Genomic DNA, 11,041 nt, shown 5'->3' on the forward strand with positions numbered 1-11,041 from the left:
CCTCTCTTGTTATCTTCATTTGTGGTTTGTTGGCTTTTTGTGGTTGTATACTTTTTGTTCTTTCTTTTTATATTGTGTGTAACAACTACTATGATTTTTTGCTTTGTGATTACCATGAGGCTTACATAATATAGCTTATCCTTAAAACAGTTTAATCCAATAATAACTTGCCTTTAATTGCATATAACTCTACACTTTCACCCCTCCCTCCCACATTTTATTATTTTGATGTCAAATTTTACATTTTTTGGTAATTTGTATTCATTAATAATTTGCCATAGCTACAGTTGGTTTTAATAGTTTTGTCTGGACACCACTGAATAGATAGCTGTTCCTGATATACATGTGCAGGCATTGATTCCACTGCCACTACCCTGATGAAGTGCTTTGGCTGTCACTCCTCATCAGAGTATTGTTACCAGCAGACTGGGAGCACCTTCGCTCCTAAGGTGCAGTAGGTGCTTAACTTCGAGGGACCAGAGAACAAAGCCACAGGCCTGGTACCAGACCTCCAGGATTACAGCAAGCAGTCCAAGAGCACATAGCTGAGCTTTGGTCCCCTAAAATCTTCCAGAAAGAAAACCAGTCAACTAAACCCAATTTATACCACAGTCAAACCCTCAAGACTATCAAAGAATATAAAAGCAAAAAACCTCATCCAAAGGACAGCAGTTTTAATGTGCATTAAAACAACGTATAACATAACCACATTTATTTAAGAATGTATTCCAGTATCAAACAGCAAATTCCAACAATACAAGAACTGCATTTACATTTTCACCAACCTAATACAAGAGCTAGAGAATCAGGAGAAACTCAGCCTCAAACTAGAAGACAAGAAACAACCAAAATCAGAGATTAACTGAAGGAGACTGAAATAAAAATAAAAAAATAAAAAACAATTAAAAGGATCAATGAATTCAGGAAATGATTTTTGGAGAAATAAAATAGGTAAACTACTAGCTAAACTATTAAAGAAGAAAAGAAAGAATATCCAGATTAACACAATTAGAAATAACAATGGAGATATTACCACTGACCCCACAGAAATACAACAACCATCAGAGAATATTATAAGCACCTCTGTGGATATAAACTAGAAGAGCTAGAAGAAATGGGTAAATTCCTGGGCACAAACACCTTCCCAAGACTGATTCAGGAAGAAATTGAATCCCTAAACAGATCAATAATGAAGTCTGAAATTGAATCAGTAATAAATAGCCTACCAACCAAATAAATAAATAAATAAATAAATAAATAAATAAATAAATAAATCCCAGGACCAGATAGATTCACAGCTGAATCCTACCAGATATACAGAGAAGAGCTGGGATCACTCCTGCTGAGACTATTCCAAAATGCTTAGGGAGAGGGACTCCTTCCTAACTCATTCTATGAAGCCAACATCATCTTGATACCAAAACCTGCAGAGACACAACAAGAACAGAAAAACCTCAAGCCAATATCCTTGATGAACATCCATGCAAAACTTCTCAACAATATACTGGCAAACCAAATCCAGCAGCACATCAGGAAGTTTATCCACTGCCAGACTTAATACCTAAGTGGGCTCCATGAGCTCCATGGGCCCCATTATGCAGCCCATGGATCAAGGAGTAACTTTCAAATCTTATTATTTAAGGAAGATATTTTAGGCTGGGTATGGTGGTGCATGCCTGTAATCCCAGCTGTGCAGGAGGCTGAGGCAGGAGAATCACTTGAACTTAATAGATAAGGGTTGCAGTGAGCTGAGATCACACCATTGCATTCCAGCCTCAGTGACAGAGTGAAAGTCTGTCTCAAAAAAAAAAAAAAAAAAGAAAAAGGGGAAAAAAAAGAAAAAAATATATTTCATAAACCTATGGCTACCAGAGGGGGTGCTTCATCCAATGGATCTAGGAAAAGTAAGTTGAAAAAATTTTGAAAAAATTCAACATTTTAAACACCATTAAGACCGTTCCTGGCCAGGAATGGTGACTCACACCTGTAATCCTAGCACTTTGGGAGGCTGAGATGGATGGATCACTTGAGGTCAGGAGTTCGAAACCAGCCTGGCCAACATGATGAAACCCCATCTCTACCAAAAATACACAAAAGTTAGCCGGGCGTGGTGGTGCATGTCTATAATCCCAGCTAATCTGGAGGCTGAGGTGGGAGAATCACTTGAACCCAGGAGGCGGAAATTGCAGTGAGCCGAGATCATGCTACTGCACTCCAGCCTGGGTGACAGAACAAGACTCCATAAAAAAATTTAAAAAAAAAAAAAACTATTCCCAATTCATGGGGCGAGGTCAAAATATCATCATTAACAGGAGTTTAGAAGTTGATTCCAAGGCCGGGCGCGGTGGCTCAAGCCTGTAATCCCAGCACTTTGGGAGGCCGAGGCGGGTGGATCACGAGGTCGAGAGATCGAGACCATCCTGGTCAACATGGTGAAACCCCGTCTCTACTAAAATTACAAAAAATTAGCTGGGCATGGTGGCGCGTGCCTGTAATCCCAGCTACTCAAGAGGCTGAGGCAGGAGAATTGCCTGAACCCAGGAGGCGGAGGTTGCAGTGAGCCGAGATTGCGCCATTGCACTCCAGCCTGGGTAACGAGAGCAAAAACTCCGTCTCAAAAAAAAAAAAAAAAAAAAAAAGAAGTTGATTCCAACCCTCATGGATGATTTTGTGTGGTTTAAGATTCCAGTGGAGGTAGTAACTGCACATATGGTGGAAATAGCAAGATAACTAGAATTAAAAGTTGAGCCTGAAGGTATGACTGAATTGCTGCAATCTCATGATGAAACTTGATTGGATGAGAAGTTACTGTGAACATTGTTGAAATGACAACAAAGGATTTAGAATATTGCATAAACTTAATGGGTAAAGCAACTGCCAGGTTTGACAGGATTGACTCCAGTTTTGAAAGAAGTTCTATTGTGCATAAAATGCTACCAAAAAAGCATCACATGCTATGGAGAAACCTTTTGTAAAGAAGAAATTGATACAGCCGACTTCATTGTAATTGTATTTTAATAAATTGCCACAGCCACCTCAACCTTCAGCAACCACTACTTTGATCAAGTCAACAGCCATGAACACTGAGGCAAGACCTTTAACTAGCAAAAAGATACAATTTGTTGAAGTCTCTGATGATCATTAGCGTATTTTAAAAATAAAGTATTTTTAAGGTGTATACATTGGGTTTTTTTAGACACAATGCAATTGCACACATAAAAAGTACAGTAGAGTATAAACAAAACTTTCATATGTACTGGGAAACCAAAAAACATTTGTGACTTGTTTTATTGCAATATTTGCTTTATTGAGGTGGTCTGGAACCAAACCCACAATGTCTTTGAGGTATGCCTGTATTACGCTCTGATGGTAATCTAGAGCTGAGAGGGGTTCTGGAGACAAGGCATTTAATCAGCAGGATCCTTATAAGCAAAAGCAGAAAGATAACTATGAGAGGTTTGTTAAGAAGGAAGATCAAGACTTGAGGCCAGGAAGGAACCAATCTAGTGGATTCCAGGAAATAGATGTGATGAGGTCTTTTTTCATTGAGTTACGATTGTGTTGGCAGCAGCATACATTTCCTCATTAGCAACTGAATATTCTCATTTATGATGTAAAGGTCAGAGACATTTTGGGTAATAATCATGCAGCAGCTACTTCCAAACAAAGCATGTCTCACCTCTAGATGCCAAAGTCATATTGAATGCGAGTGGTGGAGCTCTGTGTGTTGAGTCTTTTGAAATTCCAGCAGGGGAAGAATGAGGTTCTTTATTTGGTTGTTTGCAGTGCATTAGAGCATAGAAGATGTGAGAGTTTCTCTTCACTCTGAGTATCCCATACTGTAGCTGCTCCAGGAAAAAAAAAAAAAAGTGACCTTAAATGTGATCAAGTGCAGCTTTAAGTTCTGGAGATTTCCTACTAATATTTCAGCTTCCTTTTCAAGGGTGTGTCAGATCTAGCAGTGAAAGGAAGAATGAAGTAATATTTTGGTGTCAACCTCTACATTTTCAGGAGGCATAGTTACTAGTGCATCATCAAGACCAATGATGGGCATTGAAAGGGACAGAGAGGAATTTAAATAGTTTAAGAAGGTAGTTGAGCTACATATATTGTAGGGGTTAACAAGACTGGCTAAATAATGCGAGCCCGTCCAGTGTTCTAGGAGACACCAGGAGTTTCCTCTTCCATAAATGAAATAGTTGTCTTTTGTGGCTAATCAAGTGAAGTGGGAGCAATTCTCTTTCACTATACTAGGTTAAGGAAAGGATATGTCTTTAAGAGAAATAACTTGATTGGAACTTTTCTATATATAAATCTTTAGTGTCTGCATGGCAATTCCCTATGTTGAATTTATTTCATATAACATTATATTTTCTGCAGGAAAATGATTAATAGTTACAAGTACTGTCATCAGAGTTGACAGAGTAAATGATATAAAGCCAGAAACTACAGCATAGAACATTGCTGTCTGTAAAATTGTGAGATAAATAAAAATGACATTTTACAAAAGTGGTTCAGATTCGATTTGGATACTTGCGTGATTGATATAAAATATAGGAAGAAATTCCTAACATTGTGCAGAGGAAAGCAGCTAAATCAATATCTGTGAAGATCTTAAAAATGAGAATAGTAATTTGGGGAAAGATGGTGTATTAGTCAAGTCTTGCACTGCTACGAAGAAATAACTGAGCCTGGGCAATTTATAAAGAAAAGAGGTTAAATTGGCTCACAGTTGTGCTGGCTGTACAGGAAGGACAGCAGATTCTGCTTCTGAGGAGGCCTCAGGAAACTTACAATCATGGTGAATGGTAAAAAAGGAGTGAAGCATCTCATATGGCAGGAGCAGGAGCAAGAGAGCATTAGGGCACAGATGCTGCACATTTTTAAACCACCAGATATCATGAGAACTCACTATCACAAGAGCAGCACCAAGGGAATTATGCTAAACTGTTCACAAGAAGTCCCGTCCAATGATCCAACCACCTCCCATCAGGTCCTACCTCCAACACTGGGGGCTACAATTCAACATGAAATTTGGTGGGAACACAGATCCAAACTATATCAGGTGGTTGATCCAAGAGAGAAGAGGATGAATGAAAGCAGTACTTTTTTTTTTTTTAATGGAGTCTGGCTCTGTCACCAGTCTGGAGTGCAGTAGCACAATCTTGGCTCACTGCAACCTCTGCCTCCCATGTTCAAGCAATTCTCCTGCCTCAGCCTCCCAAGTAGCTGCAACAACAGGCATCTGCCAACATGCCTGGCTAATTTTTGTATTTTTAGTAGAAACAGGGTGTCACCATGTTGGCCAGGATGGTCTCAATCTCTTGACCTCATGATCTGCCTGCCTCAGCCTCCCAAAGTGCTGGGATTACAGGCATGAGCCACCATGCCCGTCCAAAAGCAATACTTTTAAGAAAGATTTTAAGAGTGAGTAGTCTCTTCAGTACAAGCCATCCAAAAGTTTTCAGCATCCTTTCTGAAGGTAGGCAAATAGGGAATAGAGAAGAAAGAAAGGGTAGGGAGGGCAAAAAGGAAAAGAGCAGGCCTGTCTCAGAAAGTTTTTGTACTTATGAATGCAAAAGGACAATGAGGATAATGAAGACACAAAGGGAGAATATGGAGGGAATTAAAAATAGGATTCATAGGGGATCTTGTTCTGGTGTCTTGGGTAGAAGTCAGCCACCTGATGGCATCACGCAGTTGTCTTAGGAAAGCAGTCCACCTCATGTAATTGTCTCCTTCTAGAGGCTCTTGAAAGACCTCCATTTTAATGTTTCTTGTTGGGTTGAATTTTATTTGAAGGCTTCTATTTTTTTAATTATAAAATGTGAACCGGGCCTGGCGTCGTGGCTAATGCCTGTAATCCAAGCACTTTGGAGGCCAAGGTGGCCGGATCACCTGAGGTCAGGAGTTCAAGATCAGCCTGACCAACATGGTGAAACCCCATCTTTAAAAAAAAAAAAAATGTGAACCTAAGGTTGTACTCTTTGTAGTCTTGCAATATCAGGGTCACCCCCTGTGGGGGTCTGTCCTGCAGACCCTGACTCAACAATAGATGAATAAATACACTCAGACACTATATTCAGTATATGAGCATGCTGGGGTGTCTGGGCCAATCACAGACACTTGAGGAGAGTGCTGTAAAGAGATGGCAGCTGCCAGCCCTGACACATTGGCCTTACCAGCCAGCCTTTATTCAGCACACATTAAATGAAAAAGGCTTTGAGTCAACACGACTAGAGTGTGGGGATTAAAGGATAGATTCTGGGGCCTACAGCAAACACTATTAATGGGTAATATCTTTGGTAGACCTTCCCCCAAGAGAGAAACATCAGGAATGATTAAAGGTTTGTTTATAGGACCACATGAATAAATAAGTTATTCAGATAAACTCTCCCAAAGTCTCTAGCTATTTGCTTTTCTTATCAACTAAAGGTAAAAGGGATAAGGCTGCCCTCAGCTGAAACTTCTACTAAAACTATGCAGACTTCTTTGCCTTCCAAGAAGGTTTGTGACTATATTCTGTAACTTTTGCTAATATTTTTCCCTTAATATTTTTGCCACCACTGTGACTAAACTGCTGCATTGCAGAAGTCTTGGTGATGAGGAATAGAGCTCTGATTTGGTTGAGGACCCCTGAAGTATATCCATCCCTTTTGTGTAAAAAGGGAAAGGTTAATGAGTAATTGGGGCATCTAGCAGTGAGGGAAGGTGATACAGAGGACTTGAGGCTTTAAAATGCAGACACAGAAGCCCAATTAAGGGGCTTCGGAACAGTCTACTTAGTCATCATTCTAAGGAAGAAGCAATAGCAAAAAGGCATCCAGTTTTGGCAATAGCCAATGTATTCTAGAAACAGTCAGAGTTATCTTTTGGCTTTTGGGAAAGGGAAATTGATGATAATGTTAATTCTTTAAGGAGATAAAGTGTGTCCTTTAAAGGAAATATGATGTCTTAGGCACTTGAGGGCTGTTAATTTTACGTTGGGTTTAATGATGTTATGTCCCTGGTGGGCAAGGGTTTGGCGCAAATATTGAGTGTTGACAATCACCATTGAACTGAGAAGGGCTCATTTACCTTCTAAATTCAGGTAATATTGGGGCTCAGACACTTTCAGAGGTGACTGATGGACTGAAGTTCTTCAAAGTAGGCTGGCCTGAGTCATAAGTGGATGAGACTGAGCAGGTACAAGTGGGGACTATGTCTGACCATTCCCATGTCAGACCCTCACATCTTCCCAAGTACATGATAGTCTAAGAAAGAGAGGAATGTAGGGTACAGCAAAGCTCTGCTGTGGGAAACCCACCAAAAGAGCTCAACACAGCAGCAGCATGTGTTTTCTTGTTGGCCAGAGAGAGAGTCACATGTGAAAGCCAAATGGCAACAGGGTTTTATTTAACAATGGTTAACCATTCTCCTAAACCACACCATAGGAAGCAGCCTATGAAGTATGTATGAATATATATGATATTAAAAGAATTAAAATATAAAATAAATTAAAAATAAAACCTGTTATTTGTTAAGATACTTAAAACAAAGACATTGGAGTAAAGTTTGAGATGGAAAATAAAGACTAGTGTGTTAGAACTTATTGTAAGACAGCCAACATTTAGAAGGAGAGCAAAAAAGTAAAGGGAGAAGGTCAAGTCTAAGGGCTTATGAGGAGGTTGCTGAGGTCAGCCCAACTTCCCAGTAAATGATATTTTGTTTTGCATAGTGCAAGGAAGCCTTGCACTACATATGACCTGTAGCTGTCCCCACTGATGGCTGTCACCCACCCTTGCAACAAGAAATATGCCTGTGTCATGTCTGTACTGTGAGTATTGACCCTATGCTAGACACCAGTTAGATTACTGGTTATACAAGGATGAAAAAGACAGTGTTTGCATTTAAGAATACTTTCTCAAAACCATTCAGGACATAGGCGTAGGCAAGGACTTCATGACCAAAACACCAAAAGCATTGGCAACAAAAGCCAAAATAGACAAACGGGACCTAATCAAACTCCACAGCTTCTGCACAGCAAAAGAAACAGTCATTAGAGTGAATCAGCAACCAACAGAATGGGAAAAAAAGTTTGCAGTTTACCCATCTGACAACAGGCTGATATCCAGAATTTACAAAGAACTAAAACAGATTTACAAGAAAAAAAAACAAGCCCATTCAAAAGTGGGCAAAGTATATGAACAGACACTTTACAAAGGAAGATATACATGAGGCCAACAAACATATGAAAAAAATGCTCATTACTGGTCATTAGAGAAATGCAAATCAAATCAAAACTACATTGAGATACCATCTCATGCCAGTTAGAATGGCAATCATTAAAAAATCTGGAGACAACAGATACTGCAGAGGATGTGAAGAAATAGGAACACTTTTACACTGTTGGTGGGAGTGTAAATTAGTTCAACCACTGTGGAAGACAGTGTGGCGATTCCTCAAGGACCTAGAAATTGAAGTTCCATTTGATCCAGCAATCCCATTACTGAGTATATGCCTAAAGGATTATAAATTGTTCTATGATAAAGACACATGCACAAGTATATTCACTGTGGCACTGTTTACAATAGCAAAGACCTGGAACCAACCCAAATGCCCATCAGTGATAGACTGGATAAAGAAAATGTGGCACATATACACCATGGGATACTATGCAGCCATAAAAAAACAATGAGTTTATGTCCTTTGTGGGGACATGGATGAATCTGGAAACCATCATTCTCAGCAAATTGACACAAGAACAGAAAATCAAACAATGCATGTTCTCACTCACAGGAGGGTGTTGAACAATGAGAACACATGGACACAGGGAGGGGAGCATCACACACTGGGGTCTGTTGGGGGGAAACAGGGGAGAGACAGCAGGGGCTGGGGAGTTGGGGAGAGATAGCATGGGGAGAAATGCCAGATATAGGTAAAGGGAAGGAAGGCAGCAAATCACACTGCCATGTGTGTACCTATGCAACAATCTTGCATGTTCTTCACATGTACCCCAAAACCTAAAATGCAATTAAAAAAAAAAGAATACTTTCTAGAAGGGAACGAGGCAGGTAACCACCTGTAAGTTCAAACAGGCGAACACACAAGTGGGATCAAAGAATTCTTACTGGGGATAGTTAGAGAATGTTTCACAGAGGGGACAAGGGGGCAGGACTTACATCTCTATATAATTAGATAGGACAAGGGCATCAAGCGGAGAAAACAAAGAACAAAGGTTCAGAGTCCAAAATATACCTCACTTCCCTTCCACCTTATTCCTCCACTCCTTTCTGCCAATTCTGATGCGTCTTGTATGAAAGGGATGATAATATCACTGTGGTGAAAAGGTTGGTGTGACTGGAGTATAGGTGGAGTCAGGAGTCCTACAATATGAGAGTCAAAAAACAGGTTAAGCCTGGGTGTTAAGGGCTGTGGGTGCCAATTAGCAGTTTACCCTGCTTACAGTACTACTCCCTTAAAGATCAGGAAATGAAATCTTACAGAAAGATAAGTCAGGCAGCATGGAAAAGATGAGTAAAGGGAGGAACAACGAAAAACCTGTAGTCCAAGAGGAAGCTATTGCAGAAGATTGGTGAAAGATGATAAGCCTCAGAGATGGATCAGGGTCAGACATTTCCAGGTAAGACTGATAGAATCTGATGGCCACTGATCTCCATGGTCTGCAGAATCTGGTCTAACAGGACCATGGTAGTGTTGTGGAATATGTGGACCTTGTAGCTAGGAGAGTTGAGTTCAGCCTGATTCTGCCTTACAAAGCTCCATGATTCTGAGCAAAGGATGTACAAACGGGTCTAATGCCACTTAACCTTTTTTTTCTTTTTTTTTTTGCAAAGATGAAATGATGTCATGTGTGTATATCTAATATAGTCCCTGGCACATAAGTAATTCATATACCTTAGTGCCCTTCAGCTGATGTTCAAGGCTGCTTATAATTTGATTCACATATATCTTTCTAGGCAAACAAACCACTCTCCTGTACGTACCCCTTTTCCCCAAAAATAGAGAGCTTTTTTGATGTAGGTATTTCTGCTTGTAAATTTCCCTGTTGGCACTACTTTTGCTATATCTCACATATTTTGGCGTGTTGTGTTTCTATTTTCATTTGTTTCAAGAAATTTCTAAATATCCCTCTTAATTTCCTCATTAACTCATAGGTCATTCAGGAACATGTTTAATTTCCATGTATTTGTCAGTTTCCAAAGGATTGTGTGTATGTGTTTGACTCATTTCTAGTTTTGTTCCATCGTGGGCTGAAAAGAGACTTAGTGTGATTTTTAAAAATTTGTTGAGATTTGTTTTGTGGCATAACGTACGGTATATCCTGGAAAAAGTTCTATATGCTGATCAGAATATATATTCTGCAGCTGTTGAATGATGTGTTTAGCATATGTCTATTAAGACCATTTGCTCTAAAGTGCAGCTTAAATCCCATGTTTTCTTTGTTGATTTTCTGTCTAGATAATCTGTCCAATGCTATGAATAGAGTGTTGAAGTCCCCAACTATTACTATATTGGGGTCTATCTGTCCCTTTAAATATCAAATAAATAACCCAATGATGCACCCTAAAGAACTAGAAAAGCAACAATAAACAAAACTTAAAATTAGTAGAAAGAAATAATAAAAGTCAGAGCAGAAATAAATGAAATAAAGAACAAAAAAAATACAAAAGATCAATGAAATGAGAAGTTGGCTTTTTGAAAAGGTAAGCAAAACTGACAAAACATTAGCTAGACTAAGAACAAAAGAGAAAACCCAAATAAATATCAGAAATGAAAAAGAAGACATTACAACTCATGCCATAAAAATGCAGGTATATTTAGCATTTCTCGGACATGCCTTACTCTTTCTGATCTCTAAGTCTTTGCTAATACTATTTATTGTCTTTAAGTGTCCTTCTCCTCAGTTTTCATTGCTGTCTTAAGGGCTTTGCTTCAAATAATACCTCTTTTAAGAACACATTCTCAGTATCCCATGTGGAAATTATCTTTCCTTCTGCTAAACTCCCAAAGCACTTTATTAGAGTCACTTTAATGGCCC

Source organism: Saimiri boliviensis, chromosome 15 (assembly GCF_048565385.1).
Source record: "Saimiri boliviensis isolate mSaiBol1 chromosome 15, mSaiBol1.pri, whole genome shotgun sequence".
In the NCBI taxonomy this organism is placed as follows: Eukaryota; Metazoa; Chordata; class Mammalia; order Primates; family Cebidae; genus Saimiri; species Saimiri boliviensis.